Source organism: Oryctolagus cuniculus, chromosome 6 (genome assembly GCF_051225735.1).
Source record: "Oryctolagus cuniculus isolate XC-2025 breed Fujian yellow rabbit chromosome 6, ASM5122573v1, whole genome shotgun sequence".
NCBI classification, from domain to species: domain Eukaryota; kingdom Metazoa; phylum Chordata; class Mammalia; order Lagomorpha; family Leporidae; genus Oryctolagus; species Oryctolagus cuniculus.
Window position 1 is genome coordinate 75,273,668 of NC_142872.1, and position 27,599 is coordinate 75,301,266.

The 27,599-nt window shown below is 35.4% G+C and overlaps 1 protein-coding gene across 6 annotated transcripts in view; it reads left to right on the forward strand.

Annotated features, from left to right (window-relative positions):
• The window catches only part of SNTG1 (syntrophin gamma 1), a 918,312-nt gene that overhangs the window by 462,509 nt on the left and 428,204 nt on the right, over positions 1-27,599 (forward strand). For 2 of the 6 annotated variants that reach the window (XM_089335216.1, XM_070076592.2), the window contains one exon: positions 18,428-18,459. The exons of the other annotated variants lie outside the window; for them this stretch is intronic. The gene's annotated coding sequence lies outside the window, so the exon portion shown is untranslated. The remainder of the gene's footprint in view (positions 1-18,427; positions 18,460-27,599) is intronic. 6 annotated transcript variants of the gene reach the window in all.

The window sequence follows — 27,599 nt, forward strand, 5'->3', positions numbered from 1 at the left end:
ATATTCAGCTTTTGTTAGTACCATGAAATACTAGAGACGACTAACTTTATGCAGAGAAAAGTTTTATTAACCTTTTATTTAGCCTAGTTTCAAAGGCTCAAATCTAAACCTGGGTAACCTCAATGATGTGGCCTCTGATGAAGGTGGCAGATGGCACAGGAAAGGTCACACGGTGAGTCAGGAAGAAGAGAACAAGACTGGAATTTTTCTTTAACAATCCCTGGTGAGAGTTACCTTCTGAGAGTAGACCTCTGATGACTTATGTCCTCCTACTGTGCCCCCTCCTAAAGATCCCAGTAGCGTACCCTGAGGACCTAAGCATAAAACCTGGTCCTTTGTGGAGCCACAAACTAATACCCAAACCATAGCAACTTTCAAAAAGCCATACTTTTTCCTTCAGATTTCAGGTGACATGATTTACCCTACCCTATTGCATTGTTATACTTATGATTACATTTAATATTCTCTCTTATCCTTATCAATGAATATATTCAAAAATTTAGGTCATCCTAGCTCATAGAATTTCATAAACATGGGAGATTCCACAGCATATCTAAGTACAGGACATGTAAATTTTGAATACTGGCATTTCGGTTCATAGCCCTATTTCCAGTAATGTCATATCATGTGGCTATGATCATGTATCTTTACTTTTGGATGTTGCCTTGTACTTAATATTAAATCATGTTTATCAGAAAGGTGGAGCAGTGTGTTTACTAATATATTATTTTAAAATACCACAAAAGATAAGTGAGAATAGTGTAAACTTTTCCATGTTCTTCATATCATTTCTGGCTTGGTCTTTATCTTGTATACAGTAAATATGCCCAAGGAGTTGGATTTACAAAGAGATTTTCAAACCATTTTAGTTTTTGCAGATAGAAAATTTATGATTATACAAGCCATATGCCAAAAATATTTTCACTCTTTAAAAATATTGAGGAACTAATATGAAAGTTCTTCCAAAAGTTTAGTTAACCTACATATTACAAAAAAAAGAATGAATTTCAAAATTTCTGCACTAAAATAAACTTTCTTTCTAAAAACATGAATGCATTTGTTTTGAGAGGCAGAGTGCAGTCAGAAAGATTAATACACAAAGCTCCTGTCCACTAGTTCACTTTCAAAATACCCAGAATATCCAGGGGCCAAGGCCAGAAGCTGAGAGCCCAATCCAGGTCTCCCAGATTTGTGGTAGGAATCTAACTCCTTGAGCTATCATTGTTGCATCCTTTGGTCAGAATTAGCAGAAAGCTGGAGTAAGGGTCAGTGGTAAGGTCAAATCCAGGGACACTATGTGGAGGTTGGCATCTGAGCCACCACTTTTACCAGTAGGTCAGAAGCTTGCTCTATGCTTATCTTTTATTTTATATTTTCATGAGCTTCCTGAAGTCCCCTCAAATGTTCTACATAGTCTGATTGTTATGAGGACAAAAAGAAGTATTAGTCTATGCTTCTAACCTTAGGAATTATATAGTAGAGTGAAGGAAAATATGTACACAGATAATTAAATAAAAACTGTAAAAAAAAAAAAAAGGAAGCCACAGTGACTTATCAAACAGATATTGAAAACTATTTTTCAAATACTGAACTGAATTTCCAGTAAAAGCAGAGTGAACTTCCTGGTTCTGCTACCAAACCTAACAAAGTATTTAATGAAAATTATCCTTAAACTGCATTTTGATAGATAAATACAAGTGCTAAATGGAGACAAGATAAAAACATTCCTGGTAAAGTAATAATGCTTGGTAAAGGCATTAAGCAATCGAATCTCTTCTCAGCCTTTTGGCTAAGACCAAGTGTAGTACCCCAACCTAGAGTAAGAAATTTGTGGGAAATTATCACTGGGACATAATACAAATAAAGAGTAAGAAAATTTGGAATGGTTTGGAAAGATTCTTGGGAGGTTGTTTAGGTGACTTTGAGACATGATTTCTTCAGAATAGGCTGGATTCGTTCCTATTCTAGGGTCATGATTAATACTCTTACTTCAACCTCTAAAGTTTTCTTGATGATCAAGTACAAGGTTATTCCCTATGTAAAAGCTTGCTTTGAAAAATTCTGCATGTTAGCCCTGAGCAATGGGGAGAGAGCTGAAGTCTTTAAGTGGGAGAGTAATACACTGTGTCAACTGAAACAATCCTGAACATTGTGGAGGATACTCAGAAATGAGACAGAAATGGTAGGACAAGCATATAGAGAATGTGTTAACTTGATGGGAGCAAGGGAGGAGGCTTTGAAATTATAGCAGTGACCATGGGTAGGAGAGGTGCTCCCTACAAGCAGAACTCAGCTTTTCTCCCCAGCAAAGTGCAAGGACATGTTCCTTTTAAAATTTTTAAAATTTATTTCTATTTTTATTTGAAAACAGAGTTACAGATAAAGGAGGGGACACACACACAGAAGTGGGGGGAGAGTGAGAAAGGGAGAGAGAGAGAATTTTCCATTTGCTGGCTCACTCCCCAAATGGCTACAATGACCTGGCTGAATCCAGCAGCCTGGAGCTGCTTCTGTGTCTCTCACGTTTGTGCAGGAGTCCAACACTTGGGCCATCTTCCTTTGCTTTACAAGGCTCATTAGCAGGGAGCTGGATTGGAAGTTGGGCAGCTGAGTCTCCAACTGGCTCCCATATGGGATGATGGCACTGCAGGAGGAGACTCAACTTTTTGTGTCACAACACCAGCCCCCTAGGGCACACTCTTGCTTTTCCTTTCTTGTCTGTGTCCTCATAGCATCTTTCACCTACTTAAAGTGTGTCACTTAGGCACAGTTGTAATTACAAGCCAGTCTTCCTCCCTGGGTTTGAAGGCAGGGACTATCTCTTTCCCTTTTTCTTTAGTCTGTTCTTGGACTTGCTCTTGCATATACCAAAATACAAGTATGTGTAAAAGAGTGTGTGTAGGTAATTATATGATACACTATTGTACAATGCAGTGGATACAATGCTTAACTGCATAAAGAGCATCCGTCTTTCTTTGAGAACACGTATTGATACGCTCCTGCAGCCGAGATCTCATTTGCCTCCCTGGAGCTCCATCTGTTAAATTTTGTTACTCATTTTCCATACAAAAAGGAAGATAATTCCTGATTCATTGCCCTCCACCACTTCACCGCACAGAACTAATCTCTCAATTACCCACAATACAAATGGCTCTGTGGGACTCCCACAATAATACTCTACTATTTGTCTCAAAATGATCTTAATGGGAGTCCAAGAGCTCTGCTCCCAATACTGCTGGGAAAATGCCCTTAAGTAGATTTAAGAAACTGCAAACCATTCCCATCAATACTTGAATTGTGCTACCTGTGGTAATGTGGACTTATAGAGCCATGAATATCAGCTCTAAAATGCTAAAATATGTGTGTGTGACAATAGTGTATTTATATGAAAAATAATACATGCACATCTACCCAACCATAAGCCTTACATTTTAGTACCTTCATCTTTTAAGGACTTTTCAAACAGTCATTGCATGTATTTTCTATTCTGATTCTATTGTTTCTATTACTATTCCATTATTATAATCAACTAGTATACTTAGGCTCACGTGTGTTTATATATACATATATATGTATATTTAGATTTTTTCTTTCCTCTAGACATTTACACACGCGAAGCAAACACTTGATTCTTTCCATTTTGTTAACAGTTTTTGGAAAATGAGTTGCTGTTCCCAATAGTAACAAATTATTTTTTGATACAAAAAAATTTACAAAATTGTCACAGTAGCCAAGCAACAAAAATAAGTCAGAGGCTTGCAAATGGGAGGAAAAGTAAATTAATTGTGTTATCACTGTGAAACGGAATGTCACTTAGTAATACAAATGAATCAATTAGCAATGAACACAGTAGCATATATAACTCAGCTACATTGTTAATAAACAAGGCTGTATGCTTCAACCAGGATTCGTGGGTTTGATGTCTGCCTCTGACTCCTGATTCCAACTTTTCACCAATGTAGACGCTCAAAGGCAGTGAAAGATGGGTAAAGTAAGTGAGTTCCTGACACTCACATGGGAGACCTGTATTGAGTTCCCGGCTCCTGGCTTCCATCAGGCCATTGTGGATAATTGTGGAATCAACCACTGGATGGAAGCTCTGTCTGTCTCCAACTCTATGCCTCTCAAATGAATAAACATTTAAAAATATTTCTAAGTACATATTTTGTTTTTACAATTATGTAACATTCAAAAACAGGTAAAGATAATCTTTTATAATAGAAATTAAAGATAGCTACCCTTACATGTACCTGCTAGAGGTGGCCTGAGAAGTCACCAGAGAGAATTCCTCATTTGCTGTCATTGCAGAGCTGTACACTGTGCTAACATGAACCAAGCTGCACACCAAAGTTCTTTGTACCATAAATCACATAGATTATAATATAACCATTAAAAATGTCTTTGGGATTGCCACTGGGACGTGGTGTTTGAGCTGCCAGTGGTGATGCAGGCAACCAATATTGAGCCACTGAATCAAGTCCCAGCTACTCTGTTTCCAATTTAGCTTCCTGCTGGTAAGGCAGCAGATCATGGTCCAAGTACCTGTGCAACTACCAGGCATGTGGAAACTTGGATGGAATTTTGGGCTCTTGGCTTCAACTTGGTCCAGCTGAGGCCCTTGCAGCCATTCAAAGGTAAACCAGCAAATGAAAGATCTCTGAATCTCTCAATCTTCTTTCTCCATTTCTCTCCCCCTCTTTGTTTCTCCCTCTCACTGTCACTCTGCATTTAAAATAAACAGATGTTTTTAAAAAGCGGTTTGATTTTTCAATATCATATAATGGTAGCTAATATTGAAAACAGGCACACACACCTATGCACACACATATATACACCCATGTAGATCTAAACATAGAGAAATATATACATACAGAAACACATATATCACACAAAATTACACATGTGTGCAAGTCCATACATGTATATCCATACAGATGCATAGTACACAAATACACACAAGCATATATCCTCACACATATATACATGCAGACACTCACATCCACAAACATGTACCTCCCTCACATGTGCATATATTTATCATATCTAGTGTATTCCATCCATTGTTTGTCACAGCATTGTCATTTAGAGCAATATTCTAGTAGTTTTTTTTGTGAACCTGTTCAAGTTGCTCTCAGTTTTGGCTATATGAAGCTCTTTAAAAAATAAACTAGCTAGTATGAGTCCTCTGACCTGTTCTTGTCAATAGTTCCCCATAAGCATGACATATAAAAGCAATTTGCATGGATATAAAATTCTTTTATCATCCTACCTTTCCTTTGGTACTATCAAATATGGAATACCACTAACACTGACAAAAAGAAATCAATATTTAGAAATTAAAACTTGATTGTTAGCCTTCCTATCTTATCACTGTAAGTGATGAAATATTTGTTTATTTTTTTTCTTTTCTCAAGTAAATAATTTACTGGAAGATGACTCAGTATTGAATTAGATGGGTTGGCCTTCCAACATGACCTTTCATGCTTTTGTTCTTGTGTTTTAGGAAAACAGTGTATGTTCTATGAGACTATATTGCCACTTTTGTGTACGGAGGATCTAATAGTAACTATTTTATATTTTATTTTAAAAAGTGATTACAGGTCAGATGTTTGATACAACAGTTAGAGTTGCCTATGATGTCCACATCCCTATGAGAGTGCCTGGGTTCAAATTCATGCTCTGCTTCCAATTCTAGCTTTCTGATAATGGTATCCTGGAAGACAGCAGAAGATGGCCCAAATACTTGAGCCACTACCAGCTTTATGAGTGACATGATAGGGTTCTGAACCATTAATCCCTAAAAGTACATTAATTAATTGTAGTGAGTGAGGAATGTATTTGGTGTGTATTCCACTTATTATCTTTACCTTTGATTGAAATCTAAAATATCTCAGAGCACAGATCCAAGACTGCTTGGATTGCATTTTTGGGCGGTATCTCTAAATAAGCCCTAGTAAGTTTCTCTTTGTTTCTTAATTGATTTGTGTATCATTTTGCCTTAAGGGTTGAATTTGCCTTTAGCAGTGCAAATATCACAAAATAAGATTCCAGATTTTAGGTACTGACAAATGATCTCTCAAGGATGAATGACTTTTAGGTTGCAGGGTTTTTTAAATTTTATTTTACTACTTGACCCACTATTATCATAATGATGAATTCATTAGTTCTTTATTGCAATTAAAATCAAGCACAGTAGAGAGCACACATAATGAATGTACATTTTGATGAGTTGCAATTAATATATACATCTTTGTGACCACCATTTCCAATGGCCTAGATATATTCCTCATGCTTCTCCACACTCCAAATGCTCCCCATCTCCCCCACTGAGAATTTCCTGAGTAGCAGATCCAGATATTTACTGAAGTACATAATTTAGTTTAAATAGGAGGAAACAAAGTATTAGCTCCTTTATATCAGGCTTCATATCTATCTGTCAGTCCATCTGGCATTAGGCTTAGTGGTTAAGATGTTGGTTAAGATGCAATATCCTATTTCAAAGTACCTGAGTTGGATTCCCAATTCACATTCCTGACACAAGCTACCTGGGAAGCAGTGATGATGGCTCTGATTAGTTGGGTTCCTGCAATCCACATGAGGGACCTTGACTGTATTTGAAGCTCCTGGCTTCGTGCTTCCCCAGCTCCAATCTGCAGTCAACAGATGACTCTAGGACTGAGACCTCTGACACTCATGTGGGAGACCTGCATGGAGTTTCTTACTCCTGGCTTCAGCTTTTCTTAGCCGTAGCCATCTCTCTCTCTCTCTCTCTCTCTCTCTCTCTAACCTTTTGCTTTCTCTCTGTTTCTCAAATAAATAAATGAATAAATAAACATGTATATATGTATGCATATATTGCTTTTAAAATATTTAGCCAGGGGCATGCTAAGGATTTATTTTATTGATTGTTTTAATAGCTTAGACAAAATAAGATTATTTTTCTCTGACATAGAGGAATCATTTTTATCTTTGAATTATTTTTGCTTTTTATGTATATAAAGGAAATGTTTCATGTGTTTTATATATACGGTTTTCCCATTTTATTTATTGAATACAAATTTCATAAGTACACCTTTAGGAATATAGTTATTCTTCCCACTATACTTGCCCTACCACACACACTCCCACATCTCTTCCTCCTTCTCCCCTTCCCAGTCCCATTCTCCATTAAGATTCATTTTCAATTAACTTTGTACACAGAAGACCAACTCTATACCAAGTAAAGATTTCAAAACTGTGCACACACACACATAAACTGCTTGAGAGCAAGTTATACACTTAATTCTCATAATACAACTCATTAAGAAAAGAGGTCGTGTATGGGGAGTTAGTGCACAGTGACTCCAGTTGTTAATTGAACAATTAACACTCTTTGTATGGCGTCAGTTATCACCCAAGGCTCTTGATATGAGCTATCTAGGCTATTGAAGTCTTTTGAATCCATAAACTTTGTCAGTATTTAAACAAGGCCATAAGCAAAGGAGAAGTTCTCTCCTCCCTGCAGAGAAAAGAACATAACACTTTGATAGCCACTTCTTTCCACTGGGGTCTCACTGCACAGAGATCCTGTAGAACAATTTTTGCCACAGTGTCTTTGCTTTCCATTCCTAAAATGCTCTTGTGGGCTTTTCAGCCAGACAAGGATGCATTAAGGGCTGATTCTGAGGTCAGATTGCTACATAAAGTGATTGTCATTATATGAGTCTGCTATGTGGACTGCTTCCAATTTTGGAACATCCTCTCCTTAATTCTATCTATTATTATCACCAGACACTTTATAGTATTTATATGATCACTTTAACACTTAATCCTATCTATATGTTCACTTTAACAATTAAAATGACATTTTTAGCACCCAGCTTAATGGGATTTAGGGCCCCATGGCAAGTTTTTAAGCTGTATTCTTAGAAGTGAGTCAGCAGGAATGTACATAGAAATACATAGCTTTACAGTTATCAATGTTCTCTCCCTCTCTTATTCCCACTGTTCTTTTTAAATAAGATCCATTCTTAATTGACTTTATACACATACATTTGATTCTCTGTTAAGTAAAGAGTTCAACAAATAGTATAAAAAATCTGTTTCTCAACAGTCTGGACAAGGGCCACTCAACTCATCCCCTCACGAAGTATCAATTTCACTTCAGATTTTGTTTTAGGTGCACTATTAGTTCTCACAGATCAGAGAGAATATAGGGTATCTGTTCCTTTGGGACTTTCTTATTTCACTAAGTATGATGCTTTCCATATTAATTCATTTCATTGTAAATGACTAGATTTCATTTATTTTTACCACTGAGTAGCATTCTATAGTGTACTTATCCCATAATTTCTTTATCCAGTATATATTTGACAGGTATTTGGTTTCATTCCTTGTCTTAGCCACTGTGAATTGATCTGCAATAAACATGGGGGTGCAGATAACTCCTTTATTTACTGATTTCAATTCCCTTGCATCAATTCCCTGGAGTGGGATGGCTGGGTCATATGGTAAATCTATCTTTGATTTCTGAGGTACCTCTATACTGTTTTTTATAGCAGCTTACCAGTTTACATTCCCACTAAAAGTTGATTAGGGTACTTTTTTCCCCACATCTTTGCCAGCATTTGTTGTTTGTTCATTTCTGTGTGCAAGCCATTCTAACAGGGGTGAGATGAAACCTCATTATAGTTTTGATTTACATTTCCCTGATGGCTAGTGATGCTGATCATTTTTTCATGTGTCTGTTGGCCATTTGGACTTCCTCTTTTGAAAAATATCTGTTTAAGTCATCCTATGTCCATTTTAACCAGTTTCTTTGATTTGTTGTGGAGTTTGGTTTTTTTTTTTATAATTTTGTATTTCTTTTTTTTAAACTTTTATTTAGTAAATATAAATTTCCAAAGTACAGTTTATGGATTACAATATTCTGATTATTAATCCTTTATCAGTTGCAGAGTTTGCAAATAATTTCTCCCATTCTGTCGGTTGCATCTTCACTTTCTTGAGTGTTTCCTTCACAGTACATCAACTTCTCAATTTGATGTAATCCCATTTATTTATTGTGGCTTTGATTGCCTCTGCCTGGGTCTTTTCCAAGAAATCTTTCCTTGTGCCAATATCTTGCAGTGTTTCCCCAGTGTTCTCTAATAATTTGATGGTGTCAGGTCATAGATTTAGATTTTTAAACCATGTTGAGTAGATTTTTGTGTAAGGTATAAGGAAGGGGTCTTCATACTTTTGCATCTGGAAATTCAGTTTTCCCAGCAGCATTTGTTGAAGAGACTGTCCTTGCTCCAGGGATTGGCTTTAGCTACTTGGTCAAATGTAAGTTGGTTGTAGATGCATTGATTGATTTCTGGCATTTTTATTCTATTCCATTGGTCTACCCATTTATTTTTGTACCAGTATCAGACTGTTTTGATTATAGCTACCTTCTAGTATGCCTTGAAATCTGGTATTGTGATGCCTCTGGCTTTGTTTCCCTTGTATAAATTGTCTTAGCTATTCAAGGTTCCCATGTTTCTTTATGAATTTCAGCAACATTTTTTCTATATCTGAGAAGACTGTCTTTGATATTTTGATTGATATAACATAGAATTTGTAAATTGTTTTGGGAAGAATGGACATTTTGATAATATTGATTCTTCCAATCCATGAACATGGAAAATTTTTCCATTTTTTAATCTCCTATTTCTTTCTTTAATGTTTTGTAATTCTAATCATAGAGATCTTTGACATCCTTGGTTAAATTTATTCCAAAGTCTTTGATTTTTATAGCTATTGTGAATGTAATTGATCTTAGAAATTTAATCTCAGCCTTGACATTGTCTGTGTATAGAAAAGCTGTTGTTTTTTTTGTGTATTGATTTTATATCCTGCTAATTTACCCAACTCTTCTATGAGTTCCAATATTCTCCTGGTGGAGTCTTTGATCCCTGATCTGTAGAATTATGTCATCTGCACATAAGGATAGTATAGTTTGACTTCCTCCTTCCTGATTTGTATCCCTTTGATTTTTTTTCCCTGCCTAATGGCTCTGGCTATAACTTCCAGGAAAATATTGAATAGCAATGGTGAGATTGGGCATCCTTGTCTGGTACCAGATTTCAGCAGGAATGCTTTCAACTTTTCCCCATTCAATAGGATGCTGGCCATGAATTTGCCATAAATTTTCTTGATTGTGTTGAGGAATGTTTGTACTATACCCACTTTGCTTAGATTTTTCATCATGAAAGGATGTTGTATTTTATCAAATGTTTTCTCTAGATCTATTAAGATAACCATATGGCTTTTTCCCTTCAGTTTGTCCATGTGATGTTTCACAATGATTTGAGAATGTTGAATCATCTCTGCATACCAGTGATAAATCCCACTTGGTCTGGGTGGATGATCTTTCTGATGTGTTGGTGAATTCGATTGGCTAGAATTTGTTGAGGATTTCTGCATCAATATTCATCAGGGAAATTGGTCTGTAGTTATCTTTCTCTGTTGCTTATTTTTCAGGTTTAGGAATGAAGGTGATAGTAGCTTCATAGAAAGAATTTAGGAAGATTCACTCCCTTTCAATTCTTCTGAATAACTTGAAAAGAGTTGGAGTTAGTTTTTCTTTAAATATGTGGTAGAATTCAGCAGTGAAGCCATCTCGTCCTTGGCTTTTCTTTGTTGGGAGGGTCTTTATTACTGATTCAATTTCTCTTGGTTATGGGTCTGTTTCGGGTTTTTATGTCTTCCTGACTCAATTTAGGTATCTTGTATGTATCTAGCTTCTTCTAGGTTCCCCAGTTTTTTTGCATACAGCTCTTTGTAGTAATTTCTGATGATTCTTTTTATTTATGTGATGTCTGTTGTTACATTTCCTTTTTCATCTCTAATTTTATTGATTTGGGTCTTCTCTCTCCTTTTTTTGGTTAGTTGGGCCAATGGTTTATCAATTTTGTTTATTTTTTCAAAAAAAAACTTTTAAGTTTACTTTCTTTTGTATTTTTTCCAATTTTATTGATTTATTCTCTAATTTTTATTATTTCTTTTCTCTCACTAGTTTTGGGTTAGGTCTGCAGATGTTTTCCTAGATCCTTGAGATGCATTGATAGCTCATATATTTGGTGCCTTTCTATTTTTTGACGTAGGCATGAAATGCTATAAACTTTCCTCTTAACACTGCTTTTGCTGTATTACTTAAATTTGGGTATGTGGTATTTGCATCCTCATTTATTTTCAGAAATTTTTTAATTTCTTTTTGATTTCTTCTATGATTTACTGTTCATTTAGAAGCATGTTGTTCAGCACCCATGTATTTGCATATATTCTATAGATTCCTGAGTTGCTGGTTTACAGCTTCATTGCATTTTGGTTCTAGAAGATGTGTGGTATGATTTTGATTTTTTTTTTTTAATTTGCTGAGACTTGCTTTATGGCCTAGTACGTGGTCAATCCTAGAGAAAGTTCTGTACACTGGAGAGAAGAATGTATATTCTGCCACTGTAGGATTAAAAGTTCTGTTGGGATCTGTTAGATCAATGCGATCTTTACTGTCAATTAACTATTGTTTCCTCGCTGATTTTCTGTCTGGTTGATCTGTTATTGCTGAAAGTGGGGTACTGAAGTTCTCCATTACTATTGTATTTGAGTCTATGTTTCCCTTTAGATCCTTTAACATTTCTTTTAAACAGCCAGAAGCTCTGTAATTAGGTGCATGTACATTTATATCAGTGGCATCTTCCTGGTGAATTGATCCCTTAATCATTACATAGCACCCTTCTTTGCTTTAACAGTTGTTGTGTTAAAGACTACTTTGATATTACAATGGCTACCTCAACTCTTTTTTGGTTTGTTGGCATGGCATATCTTTTTCCACCCTTGCAGTTTCAGTCTGTGAGCATCTTTGTTGGTGAGATATGTTTGTAGTAGGCAGCAAGTAGATGAGTTTTGTTTTTTAATACTGTCAGCCAGTTTGTGTCTTTTACCTGAAGAGTTAAAGCCATTTGCATTCAAGGTGACTAATAAGTAACAACATTGTCCTGTCATTTTCCCAAATATATTCCTATTTTTTTGCTTTGGATTTCCTTTGTACTTTGAGAGATTTTCTTCCTTTACTTTCTTTTTTACTGATGGCCAAACTTCTATGTTTCTGTGTGCAGCACATCCTTAAACCTCTTTTGCAAGTCTTGACCAGTGGTCTTATATCTTTCAATTTATGTTTTTATGGAAGGTCTTTATTTCATCTTCATTCATAAATTAGAGCTTTGCACTTTCTAGTATTCTGGGTTGAGAGTTTTTTCCTGTAAGACTTGGAATAAATCTTGCCATTCTCTCCTAGCCTGTAGGGTTTCTGATGAGAAGTCCACTGTGAGTCTAACTGAAGATCCTCTAAAATAATCTGACATTTCTCTCATACACATTTTACAATATTTTCTTTATGTTTTACTGTGGGGAGTTTGATTACAATGTGTCATGGTGAAAATCTTTTCTGGTCATGTCTATTTGGGGTTTTATGTGCTTCCTGTACTTGGATGTCCCTTTCTTTCTTCATATTAGGGAAGTTTTCTGTTAATATTTCATTAAAAAAAAGCCTTCTAATCCTTTCGCTCTTTTCACACTTTCAGGAACTCCTAGAACTTGGATGTTGGGTCATTTGATAGTATCCTGTAGATTACCAACAATGTTTTCTAATTTTCTAATTCCCTTTTCTTTTTTTGGTCTGAGTGTATAATTTCCTGTGTTCTTTCTTCTGCTTCATTGATTCAGTTGTTAAGCCTTTCCACTGCATTTTTTTATTTGCTCTATTGAGTTCTTCCTTTCATTTTGATTTCTCTTTAAGTTCTCAATTTTGTGGGAAAATTTTCTTTCATGTCATATATGGATTTCAGTAGCTTGTGCATTTGCTTCTGACTACTTTTGTGTAATCTTATGATCAATTTTTTTAACTCTATCCCTGGAATTTCTTCAGTTTCATCATCTTCACAATCTAGTATTGAAGTGTTGTGTTGTTTTGGGGGCATCATGTTGTCTTCTTTATTCTTGTTTTTTGAATTGAGTTTGTTATTCAGCATTTGTGGAGATACTCATTGGTTTCTTCTTTATGCACTATGGCAGCTTTTATCTTTGTACTATGCCTCTGTAGATAAGTGGAATGTCTGCTTTCAGTGATTGTCTGCAGGTTTGTGGATGCTGTGGCAAGGAAGCTCTGTTCAGTTCTCCAGGGTGAGGGGTATGTCTAAGGTAACACATCCAGGTTTGGTGTGGTAAATCTTATTTTTTTTTATTCAGAGGGGAGGTTTGTTCTATTTAGCTGAGCTTCTCTCCTCAAAAGAGTGCTGTGCCTGAGCCCTAGCCCCAGTGGATATAATATTTGTCTGCTCTGCTCCAAGGACCACACAAAGGATCTGTGCAGTACTCAGTTTAAGCTCAGATTCCCCAGCAATGTCCCTCACCAGGTAACCAGGGATCCCTGAGTGTATGGAGTCTCCCACAGTGACTGCCCAAAGTCCCAGCCACACCATAAGCCCTTCCACACAGCCTCAGTTATTTCACAGTCCCAACACATAAGCCTCCCACAGTCATAATCACCCAGCCAACTGTTAGTTTTCCCCACCAGAGTCAGGAGTTTTGACTTGGCTCATTGCTGGGTACAGACACAAGCTGGCACAACTGTTACATATGTCCCAAATGGCCCCTGCTTATCAACTTGATACAAGACACTATTGCAAGGTGGTTGGGCAGAAAGAAATATACCCTTGCTTTCTTTCCCCCCTCTAGTTTTGCAGGTACACTATTCCCAGGGGACTCCAAGCTGGATTCCCTTTAGGCTCTTCCTGCAGCTTTATTGCCAGTTGCTTGGGCTGCTACAGTCTTGTCTCACCTTACTTTCCAATGCTCATGCAGAAACTCTTGGCTGCTGGAGTCCTGAGTTGTGGGTGTCACACTCTCCACATAGGTCCACTGTGTCCCTCTAATTTATTTAGAGTTACCTCTGCCATTTTCTCCCTAGCTCTTCCAAGAGCCTGCACTCTCTCCACTTTTTTTAAACTACTTTCTCCTATACTAGAGCAGTAAGCTCCCACCCTATTCTGCAACCTTGGAAGCCTCCCCTCCTCCATCACTCACTAACTAGCTCCCTCTTTTCTCCTTCTTTTCTTATTTTTCTTTTAATTATAAATTGATACACTTTCAATTTACTTCATAATCACAACTTAACCCTCCAGTGAATAAAGATTTAACAAGTAGAATAACACTGTCCTTCAAAAGTATAGACAAGGACTATAAACAATATTCAAATCTCAATGTCAATGTTATTCATATACATTACATTTTTCCTGCTCTGTATATTACCACAAATCAGGGAAAGAAGGATATTTGTCTTTTTGGAACTACCTCACTAAGCATAATGATCTCCAGTTATATCCATTTAGTTACAAAAGACAAGATTTCATTTTTACAACTTTTTACAACTAAGTAGTATTCTGTCATTTATATAACACAATTTCTTTATCCACTCAACAGTAGATGGACATCTGGGCTGATTTCTTATCTAAGCTCTTGTGAGTTGAGCTGTTATAAACACAGGAATACAGATAACTCTTTCATATGTTTATTTTATTTCCTTTGGGTAAATTCCCAGGAATCAAAATGCTGGGTTATATATTAGAGCTATTTTCAGATTTCTGAGGAATCTCCATACTGTCTTCCACAGAGGTTGTACTAATTTACATTCCCACCAACAGTCATTATGGTACATTTTTCCCACATGTTCACCATCATTTGTCATTTTTTTTTTATTTTTGGATGCTTCTAACTGTGGTGAGGTGAAACAGTATCCATTTTAGCAATAATCACATTTGTTGTTCAAATGCTTGTTCTATATTTTCTGCCCTTTTGAAGTACATCTTCTTTTTTCTTGAAACTCATACTTAAAGTTTATATTATCTCAAGATTAGGTATAAGTATACCATGTCTCATATCATTTCTTTTATTAAAAGGTTTATTTTATTTATTTTAAAGACAGAGTTACAGAGAGAGGGGGGGTGGGAGAAACAGAGAGAGATCTTTCATCTTCTGGTTCACTCCCCAAATGGCTGCAACAGCTAGGCTAGTTGGAAGCTAGGAGCCAGGAGATTCATATGGGTCTCCAATATAGGTGCAGGGAGCCTAGCACTTGGGACATCTCCTGCTGGTTTCCCAGGTGCATTAGAGGGAGGCAGATCAGAAGTGGAGCATCTGGTACTTGAAATGGCACCCATAAGGATGCTGGCAGCTTAACCCACTATGCCACAGAGCCAGCTCCTCATTCCATTTCTTAAACTACATTAATTACAGTCTTCCAAAATCTTTTGATTCCATATTTTTGTTATTGTGAGCAGTGTTTTTTTAAGCATGATGGTGTAGGTATCTCTTTGATACAACATTTTCATATACTTTGGATATATAAAGTGTGAGATTGCAGGACCACATGATGTCAATCATCAGATGAATGGAGAGAGAAAATGGATAAAGAAAATGTGATACACCCAGAGAGAGAAGTGATACACGCACACACACACATATACATAATGAAATTTAATTTGTTATAAAAAGGAATGAAATTCTACCATTTACATAAAAATGGATGAACTTGGAGAACATCAAGTTGACTAAAATAAGTCAGGCACAGAAGACAAATATCACATAGTCTCCATTATATGAGGAAATAAAATTAGAAAAGAAAAATAAAAAACAAAAACAAGACAGAATTGCCTTTGTTTGTGAGCATTTTTGCAAATATATTTTTGTCAAATGTGTTTTATACCTTTGTCAAACCAATCATTAAGAATGTTATACTACTGTAGTTTTAATGATCTATGATTATTTTAAAATTTACTGTATAGGTGAAATGCTCATCTTTCCACTTTATTATAGTTTATAGATCTTGCCTAAATTACTGCAAAACTAAGATCTTTTTACTTTATACTTATTGATCTCTTTATGAACTATATTGAGTCTGTTCTTTTATTAATTAATATTACAGTACCATGAAAAAAGTATCAGAAAAATAGAACTAAATTTAAATTTTTTAAAAAATTCTCTTGCATTAACTAGGCTTATTTCTGTCTTAGTTATAGTTTGTAAAATTTTAGCCCTTCTTACTTGTTACTATCCAACTTTTCAGGCATGGAAAAAAAAAAACAAGAGATTGTATCAGATATCCACTTACTACTATGCTAAAGAAACTTCTCTATAAAATGTTCTTTCCATTTTTGCCTTCTAAATAGCAAGTTTATCACTTCAAAATCATATTTCATACATTTAATAAACCTTCAGGAAATATTTTCAGTTAAGATGCAATTCTCAAAAGTAAAAGTTTTGCATTGATACTGAATCCTAAATAATTCATGGAGCTGGTAGATTTTTTTCCTGTTGATTCAGGTGGTTTAAGTGATCTTTTTTATATTTAAATCAGGAGATTTATGCTATAGCTGGAAGGATAGAATATGGAAAAGTCAGTTCAGAACAGTATTTTTTCCAAATTCAGAAAGCAACCTAACTACACTGCATCAAATACTTTAATTCACCTGTTACTATTTTTCATAAATAAAATCAATTTTACAAGCATTTTTTCTTACCAAAATAAATTGCAGGTTGTGTATAACTCAACTAAATGTTAAATTACATTGTTTGTAGTTCATTAAAATACTTTTTCTCATTTATAAGCTTTAATTTTTAGTGAAATTTTATTTTAAGCAAAATGAAGAGAAAATGCATTAAGTCCCATATTCCTCCTGTTTCCTATCAATGAAGTTTTATGTTATTAACATCTTGCATTGCTTTGGAGTATTTTTTAAAGATTTTATTTATTTATTTGAGAGGCAGACTTACAGACAGAGAGTGACAGACAGAGAGAAAGGTCTTCCATCCACTGGTTCACTCTCCAAATGGCCACAACGGTCAGAGGTGGACTGATCTGAAGCCAGGAGCAAGGAGCTTCTTCCCGGGTCTCTCTCATTTGTGCAAGGGCCCAAGCACTTGGGCCATCTTCCACTGCTTTCCCAGGCCATAGTAGAGAGCTAGATCAGAACAGGAGCAGCCAGGATACAAACCAGCACCCACATGGAATGATGGTCCTGCAGGTAGAGGATTAGACCACTGTGCCATATTGCTGGTCCCTGGTATGGAGTATTTGTTAAAACTGATGAAATTACATTAATATGTTACTATTAGCTAAAATTCATAAGTAGCCTCAGGTTTGATTCTGTGTTGTAGTTTTCTAGTTTCCCAAAAGTGTAATGTCATATTTGACAATTATTGTATCACACACAATAGTGTCACTGTCCTAAAAATCCTGTGTGCCCCACAACTTACACCTCTGCTCCTTTCCCCAAGCAGTAGCACCATTGATATTGTTGCCCTCTGAGCACTGCTCTCTCTGATTGACATAAAGTTAGAATTTTATGTGTGGAGCCTTCTCATACTTGTTTTATTTACGTGGTTCTATGCTACTAGGGTTCCTCTTCGAATGACTTGATAGGTTATTTTAATTTATTGCTGAATAAAATTCTATTGAATGGATGTACTATTGTTTATTTATCCATATCCCTATTGAAAGACAACTTGGTTTATTCTAAGTATTGGCTATTAGAAAGATAGCTGTAATAAAGATTTATATGTAGGTTTTTGTGCAGATACTGTTTTCATTCGCTGGAATAAATCAACAATTAAGCTTGATTGGTCCTATGGTAAAAGTATGTCTAGCTTTGCTAAAAAAAAAAAAAACAAAAAAACAAAAAAAAACAGTTGAAATGTAGTTGTATCATCTTGCATTCCTTCCCACAATGAACAGAACTTCTTGTTACTACACACCCTTAAAACAGTTCCTGTGGATGTTTCTCATTTGTCTCATACCAATGACTTTGAAGTGGTATCTTAAGTCATTTTCCCCTCATTTTTCTTTTTCTTGCTTGCTTCTTTCCTTCTTTTTACTTTTGAATCAAAGAGACAGGATAGGTCTTTTGTAAATATTTTTCCTCAATCTTTGACTTTTCTTCACATTTAGATTGTCTGTCACAGAGCAAAAGATTTTAATGTTACTGAAGTCCAACTTTTAAGCTATTTCTTTCCTAAATCATGCTTTTGATGATGTATAATAAATGTCAGCACCAAATCCAAGTCACCTAGATTTTCTCCTATGTTATTTTAAAAATAACAGAGATTTCAATATTATTTTTTTAAATAAAATAGACTTCTATTTTATATTTAAGATTATTATCCATTTTGAGTTAATTTGTGTGAAGGATGTGTATGGTCTCTAACTTTGGTTACTTTTTTTGAATATGGATGTCCAGGTTTCCCATTGCCATTTGTTGGAGATTATTTTTTCTTCTTTGAATAACTTTGCTGACTCTATATATTTATGGATCTATTTCTGAACTCATTCTTCTGTTCCATTGATATATCCATCCATTTCTTTTTCTAACAGTGCCACCCTTTCTTGATTACTATTGCTGCATGGTAAGTCACAAAGTCGGATATTGCTCATCCTCTGAAATTGTTCTTCAGTGTTGTCTTGGTTATTATGAATCCATTGCTTCTCCAACTTAGCTTTACAATCTCTGTTTGGTATTTTAAAAATATATGATCTTATGATGTTAGATCTATAAATTAAGTTGCAAACAATTGGTATCCTAAACATATTCAGTTTTCTATGCATAAGCATGAAAATACCCATTGATGTTTACTCCATTTTTTCAAGCTTAATCATTACAGTCTTGCAGTTTTCCTATATAGATGTGAATTTTTTTATGCCCAAGTATTTCTGTTTGGAGGTACTAAGATCCATGGTATTGTGTCATAAATTTCGAATTCTCCTGATCTTTGCTTGTATTTAACAGAGTAATTTCTTTTAGATATATATTAATCTAATATCCTGAAATCTTTCCATAATGTTTATTAGTTCCAGAAACAATCTATTCAATTACTTTGGATTTTTACGTAGATGATCAAGTCATCTGCAAATAAAAGTTTGTTTCTTCCTTCATAATCTGTATACTTCTTATTTAGCTTCGAGTACTGTGTTAAAAAATCAGTGATGAGGGGGACATCCTTACTATTAAGTATGATATAGTTTAAAGCTGCTTGTAAAATATATTATCAATTACAGGAAATGTCATTTCATTCATAGCTGAGAGATTTCTTTATTTTTTATCATGAAGAAATATTGGATATTGTCAAATGATTTTTCTGCATACATTGGTAGAATAACATGATTTTTGTTTGCTAGTCTGTCAATATGAAAGATCATAATAATTTACTTTCCAATGTATAAAAAACTTTTGACTTTCACATGTTTGTTGTGTGTAATTATTTTTACACATTCTTGAATTTGATCTGCTATTATTTGCAATTTTTGGCATCTATATTATGAGAAATACTGATGGAAAATTTTTGTGTAGTGTGTTTATCTGGTTTTGGTATTACCAAATAATTAAACTCAAATAATGAGCTATTTCCTCTATTTCTGTTTTCTGGAAAAGCTTTTGGAAAGTGAATGTACTACCTTACTGAAACATTTGGTAGAATTAAACAAGTAAGCATGTTGCTTCATGTTTGGGGAGGTTATTATTAATTATTTACTTTAAAATATTTTCTATCTTGGTGAATGTACCATTTAAGCTTGTGAAGAATTTGTATCCTGCTAATGCTAGCATGACAAACTCATAAAGCTCAGTTAGTTGACGAATGATGCTATTGAGTTCAATCATATCCTACGGATTTTATACCTACTAGATGTGTTCGTTCCTGGAAGAAAGGTTTTGAAATTCAAGCTGCCATTGTTGATTGTTCTGTTTCTCTTTTTAGGTCTATCAATTAGTATCTATTTTATTTTTGTGTTTTGTTGTTAGATGCATAGTTATTTAAGATTTCTATACCATCTAAGATAACTGACCTCTTTATGATAATACTTCTCTTTATTCCTGACAATTTCACATGCTCTGAAATATACTCTGTCTTAGATAATCGATCTATTCCACTTTTCTTTTGATTATTCAAACAGTGCATGTTTCTCCATCCCTTTATTTCTAATGATATATCTCCTTATATTTAAGTCGTGTTTCTTATAGAAAACATATAGTCGGTTATTGTGTTTTGATAAACTCTGAAAGTCTCTTGTTTGTTTAAAGTTTTGCTTATTCATTTTCATTGTATTTGAATGCCACACACACAAACACACACACAGAGCATGAGAGAGAGTGGGAGAGAGAGAAAGAGAGAAAGAGAGAGAGAGAGAGAGAGAGGTGTCTATCTGATATTTCACTGCTCAAATTCTGATTGTAACAGTAAGGGCTGGGCTAGGTAAAGCAAGGAACCTGGAACTCAGTCACAGTATCCCAGAGAAACTGAGGACTTAGGCCAATTATCTGCTGCCTCCTGGGGTATACATTATCAGGAAGCTAGATTGGAATGAGTGGAAGTGGTACTAAAAGTACTCAACTCCCCTAAAGGATTTGTCAAACTCAAATGATGTCAGCTTCACCAAGCATGCAACCATTGCCCCTCTTTTTCACTTGGTGTTTTTGGTTATTAACATTATGTTGATTATTGATATGTTTTATTAATGTCTAGTGTATTTTATATTTTTCTATTCATTATCATTTGCTCTTTGTTCTACTTTTGATTCCCATGCTTTTACTGCTTTTTCCATTTTAACTGTACTATTTACATATTGTATTGTCTTTCCATTTTTATCATATCAGAATTACCTTTTTTACTCTTTTCAATGCTTATTCTAGAGTTTTCAATATATATTCGTCACTAACTGATGCCCACTTCAAATAATCCATTCTTCTTCGCAGAGTACAAAAACTTGTGCTAACAAAGAGGTCCTCATTCCTCAATCTCATGCCTTATATCATTGAGTTTTTCATTTCACTTATATGTAATTTATAATCATAAAATACATTGTGGTTATTATTATTTTGAACAAGCTTTTATCTCTGAGGTTAGTTATTACAATCTTAATTAATCATTTTCCAATATCCTTTTTTTTTAGGCAGATCTGAGTTTTCATCATATGTCATTTTCTTTCTCTCTTAAGAAATTCTGTTAACATTTCATTACAGGCCTTTTCACAATTAGAAAGTGCACATTTATCTTTCACTTTTGAAGTCTAATTTCTTTTTTTTAACTTTTAATTAATGAATATAAATTTCCAAAGTACAGCTTATGGATTACAATGGCTTCCCCCACCCCATAACCTCCCTCCCACCCGCAACCCTGCCCTGTCTCGTTCCTTCTCCCCTTCCATTAACATCGAGATTCATTTTCATTTCTCTTATATACAGAAGATCAGTTTAGTATACATTAAGCAAAGATTTTGCACCCACACAGAAACACAAAGTGAAAAATACTGTTTGAGTACCAGTCACAGCATTAAATCACAATGTATGGCACATTAAGGACCGAGATCCCACATGAGGAGCAAGCGCACAGTGACTCCTGTTGTCGACCCAACAAATTGACACTCCTGTTTATGGCATCAGCAATCTCCTCAGGCTCCAGTCATGAGCCGACAAGGCCATGGAAGCCCCCTGAGTTCACCGACTCTTATCATGTTTAGACAAGGTCATAGTCAAAGTGAAAGCCCTCTCCTCCCTTCAGAGAAAGGCACTGCCCTCCCTGATGGCCCTTTCCTTCCACTGGGATCTCACTCGCAGAGATCCTTCACCTAGGTTTTTTTTTTTTTTTTTTTTTGCCAGAGTTCTTGGCTTTCCATGCCCAAAACACCCTTATGGGCTCTAGAGCCAGATCCACATGCCTTCAGGGCTGATTCTGAGGCCAGAGCACCGCTCAGGACATCTGCCATTCCACAAGTCCGCTGTGCATCCGCTTCTCATGCTGGACCGCTCTCTCCCTTTTTTGTTCTACCAGTTAGTATTAGCAGACACCACTCTTGCCTACGTGATCCCCTTGATTCCCAGGCCCATCATTATGATCAACTGTGAACTGAAATTGATCACCTGGACCAGTGAGATGGCACTGGCACATGCCTCCCTGATGGGATTGAATTGGAATCCCCTGGCATGTTTCCAACTCTGCCGTTTGGGGCAAGTGAGCTTGAGCATGTGAAGTCTAATTTCTAACATATAAAATCCTAGGTGTGTGTTTTCTTCTGACAACACTTTACATATTACACTAAACAGTCTTCTTGTTTATATAGTTTCTGAGGATTAATGGAATGTGATTCATATCTTTGTTGCCTTATAGCTAAAGTATATCTCTTCTAGCTAAAGAAGTTATCTGGTTTCTTTCAATATTTTTTCTGTGTCTTTGATTTTCTACAGTTTGAAAATGGCATACTAGATTTTTACCATTTTCTGTACCACACCTGACAAGTGTGGTACGTTTTCACATTTATCCTGCTTGATGGTCTCTGAGTTTCCTGGACCTGTGGTTTAGTATCAGACATTAATTTAAGGAGTTTTCCAGTCATTATCACTTTACATATTTTTTCTCATTCTTTTTTCCTTTTTTTTTTTTTGTGGTATTCCTATTACCTGCATATTGTATCATTTAGAGTTGCCCACCATTTTTGTATATTGTGTTCTTTTTTTTTTTTCATTTTTTTCCTTTTTCTTTGTTGGTTTGGCAGTTATTTTAGACATGTCCTCAGACTGTGATATTTTTCCTTCAATTGTGTTCAGACTACCAACAAGCCTATAAAATGCATCCTTCATTTCTGTTAATTTTTTTCTCTAGCATTTATTTATTTTTAATCTTAGAACTTTCATATCTGCTTATATTGTCAGTTTCTTCTTGCATATTGTCTATTTTTTAAAGATTTATTTAATTTATTTGGAAGAGTTCCAGAGAGATTTAGAGACAGAGAGAAAAAGAGGGAGAAAGAGAGAGAGAGAGAGAGGGAGAGAGAGAGAGAGAGTCTTCCATTTGCTGGTTCACTTCCCAAATGGCCACAACAGCTGGAGCAGAGCCCAGCAGAAGCCAGGAGACAGAAGCCTCTTCCAGGTCTCCCATATGGGTACACGGGCCCAAGGACTTGGGCCATCCTCCGCTGCTGTCCCAGGCACATTAGTAGGGAGCTAGATCAGAAACGGAGCAGCCGGACTTGAACCAACACTCATATGGGATGTGTCTCTGTAGGCTGTGGCTTTAACATGCTGCACCACAGTGCTAGTCCCCATATTGTCTATTTTATCCATTAGAACTCTTATCAATCATAGTTTCTTTAAATTCTTTGTCTTGATAATTCCACCTGCTCTACAATATTTAACTTTGATTCTGCTGCATGTTCTGACTCTTTAAACTGTACTTTGTTTGCCTTTTAGAATGTTCATCAATATTTGAAAGCTGGACTTGATGTACTGGATGACAGGAAGAAAGGAAATGTAATAAATAAGCCTATAGCAGTGTTGATAAACTGGAGGGTGGGGAAATGATCTGTAGTGCTGTGCCAAGTTCTGAGTCTTTTACTATAACTGTGTCCCTCGATCGTGAATCTCAGCAGTGCTTCTCAGTATTGCCCTCCCTGAGGTGAGACAGAATGGTGCAGGAGGCTGCTGTCACATATTACCCTTCAGTAAAGATAGCTGAGCTTGGAAAAAGCAACACCAGCTTCAACAACAAATATAATAGATTAGGTTCTGGTAAAATTGTTTCCCTTGAGGGCAGGCTTGTTAAGAAGATGAGAATTCTCTGATACATTTCAAATGAATACTTTGCTTTGTGCAAGAAATGTAAAGGAGCATGCCCTTATTTTCATCAGAAGAACTGGCTGGAAATCCTTGAGGTAAAACTCACAATGACGTGGTGACCCTCCAAAACCTGGCACCAACTGGACTTTAGAACTGGGATTGTCCACATTGATTTGCAAGTAGTTTTTCATTTAAAGTTGTGATTTTGCTATCCTGGTTCTGGATTTTACAGAGGTTTCTGCTTATGGGTAAAGTTTTTCTGATTTGATAAGTTCTGACTCTCAGCATCTGCCTGTCTGTCTCTGATTTTAGGGGAAAACTATTTTTTTGTGTGACCTCAATTCTCTGATAGATTCAAGAAGAGTTGTGATGTTTCTGTTTATTTAATAGCTTTTTACTTACAGTTAGGATGGAGTGATAAGTTCCAAGCATCTCAAATATTGGACAAGAAACCAGAAGTCATTCAGTTTTTTAAGTGTTAGCATGCTATATTTTTCTCCTGCCCATTACTTTTAATTTTTATGTATTTATTTTTTAAATGTGGACTTTTGCAGACAATCTATAGGTGGGTCTTATATTTTGCATACACTCTGACAGTCTTTATCTTATTGGTGCATTTATATAATTCAATTATAAAGTGGTTATTGATATAGATGGAACAATATGTAACACATTTCTAGCTATTTTCTAGGCATTTCCCTTTGTCTGAAGAAAATCAAATTTGGCATAGATTTTGAATCATAAGTAACTCATGGGGTGGAGGCAGATTGTTTCTGTGGACCCAAATTGGTGTGGATAATCCTCCTTATTTTTAGCACAGTTGATTTATGCAATTTCTTGGAAACCTAGAGTATGGAACAGTCTTTAAGAACATATGTTTTTTTGTTTTTGCATACATAAAGCAAGATAATCAGAACAGCTCACATCACTTTATTGATCTGATCCTGTTTTGCCTACAGAAATAATAATTCTTATAAGTATTTGTCAACACTGATGTAAATCACATGGCATAGGATGCAGTTAAACTCATCAGCATTTGTAAAGTGTTTCCTTTCAAATCCTCTTTCATTGAGTACAATGGTAGTCACTGTTTTTGTGCTACAATGGTGAGGCTATTTCTTTCAGAGGAATTTTCAGTGTGACTGGATTAATTTTAATGCCTCTACACTGCATATATTCTCATGCATTAATAGTCCTGTAATTTTAAAATTTATTTATTTATTTATTTATTTATAAAGCGATCTTTATCTGGCAATTTCCTACACAAATGGCTGCAATGCCTCTGACTACATCAAAATAAAGCCAGCAGGCCAGAATTCAATCTACATTTCTCTTGGAAGTTGCAGGGGCCCGTGTACCTGCTGCCTCCCAGAATGCACATTAGCTTTATGGTGAAATTGGAAGCAGAATCAGGACTCAAGCCAGGCACTCTGATAGGAGATGCAGACGTCCCAAGTGGCATCTCAACCACTGCACAAAATACCCACCAGTGCAGGAATGCAATCCTTTGTAATAAGTTCATTGTTATGATTTTAGATTCAGTATTATGGTCATGCTGTTTTCTGTGTTGATAGATATAAGTCTAGCTTAGTCATTTGAACTACAGAAAATATCACAGGAATATACAGATGTGATAAAAGTTATTTGTGTATTCTCCAATGGAAATTTGGATTGTTTTCATGTTATAGACACACTTGTGAACACGTGTCATTTAGACAGATGTGAAATATTCTAAGCCATATATGTTAGTGAGCTGTTGTGTATTATGGAGTCATTTATTGAGTCCATAATAACATATTTCCAAACTGCTTTAAAAGTGATTGTTTAAATTATTATTCTTTTTTAGAATTTTATTTAATAAATACAAACTTCATGTATTTCATTTATACAAATTTAGGAAAAAAGTGATTCCTCTCACCCAACACTCCCTGTCACCTGCACTCATATCCTCCTGCCTTCTTCCTCTCCTATTCCCATTTTTTTAATAAGGATGTATTTTCATTTAACTTTATACTCATAAAATTAACCTTATACAAAGTATAGAGTTCAACAAATAATATGAAGAACAACAACAAAACACTGTTCCTCAACAGTTGAGAAAAGGGATGTTCAAAATCATCGTACTTCAAATTGTCAATTTCACTTCTATAGATTACTTTTTATTTACTCTGTATCTTACCAAAGACCAGAGAGAACATATGGTATTTGGCTTTTGGGGACTGGCTTGTTTTACTAAGAATAATGGTTTCCAGTTGCATCCATTTTGTTGAAAAGACAAGATTTTATTTATTTTTTTTTTACTGCTGAGTAGCATTCCATAGTATATATGCCATAATTTCTTTATCGAATCTTCAGTTAATGGACATCTGAGTAGATTCCATATCTTAGCTATTGTGAATTGAGCTGCAGTTAACATGGGGATGCAGATAAATCTTTCATAAGTTGGTTCATTTATGTTTGGGTAAATTCCCAGAAGTGGAATGGCTGGGTCATATTGAAGACCTATACTGAGATTTCTGAGGTATCTCCATATTGTCTTCCACAGTGGCTGCACCAGTTTACAGTCCCAGCAGCAGTGGATTAGGGTATCTTTCTCCCCACATATCCAGAAGCATTTGTTGTTTGTTGATTTCTGGTTAGAGCTGTTCTAAATGGAATGATGTGAAATTTCATTGTGGTTTTGAATTTCATTTCCCTGATGGCTACTGATCCTGAGCATTTTTCAACTGTGTGTTGGCCATTTGAATTTCCTCTCTTGAAAAATGCCTGTTCAAGTTCTTTGCTCATTTCTTAGCTTGATTGTATAATTTGTTGTTGCGTTTCTTGAGCTCTTTATAGATTCTGGATATCAATCCTTTTTCAGTTACATAGTTTGCAAATATTTTCTCCTGTTCTTTTGATTGCATCCTTACTTTGCTGAGTATTAATTTTTTTAGTGCAGAAGCTTTGAGTTTTATGTAATCCACTTGTCAAATTTGGCCTTGATGGCCTGTGCTTCTGGGAACTTTTTCAAGAAGTCTTTGCTTATGCCAATGTTTTGTCTGATTTCCCTAATGTTCTCTAATAATTTGATGGTATCAGGTTTTAGGTTTAGATCTTTGATACATTTTAAGTGGGATTTGTGTAAGGTGTAAAGTAGAGGTCTTGTTTTATACTTTTGCACCCAGAGATCCAGTTTTCTCAGCACTATTTGTTGAAGAGACTGTCCTTGCTCCAGGGGTTGAATTTAACTCCTTTGTAGATGTGTGGATTCATTTCTAGAGTTTCTATTCTATTCAATTGATCTGCATGTCTTTTTTTTTTTTTTTTTGGTAGAAGCTATTTTGATTATAGCTGCCCTGTAGTGTGCCTCAGATCTGGTATTGTGATTCCTCCAGCTGTATTTGTGTTGTTGAAGATTGATTTAGCTATGCAAATTCTCTCGTGTTTCCAGAAAATTTTAGTGTCATTTTTTCTAGATTTAAGAAGAATGTCCTTGGTATTTTGATTAGGATCACCTTGAATCTGTAAATTACTTTCAGTAATATGGACATTTTGATGATGTTGATTCTTCCAATCCATGAACATGGAAGAATTTTTCATTTTCTGTGTCTTCTTCAATTTCTTTTTTAGTGTTTTGTACTTTTCATCACAGAGATCTTTGACATCCTTGGTTAAATTTATTCCAAGGTATTCAATTTTGTTGCAACTATTGTGAAAGGGATTGATTTTAGAAGTTCTTTCTAAGTTCCCTAGCCAACATAGCACACACTCCTGAGTAATCAATGGAAGAACAGACATTCCACTAAGTCACAGAGACATAGGTCAAAGGTAAAAGACATCAGATAAAAAAATACTTATCTCAACAAATTCTTAAAAATAAATGTAAATGTAGAAACTCAAGAAATAAGAATAGGGAAGACAACATGACCCACCACCCAACAAGGAATACAAGAATGCTTC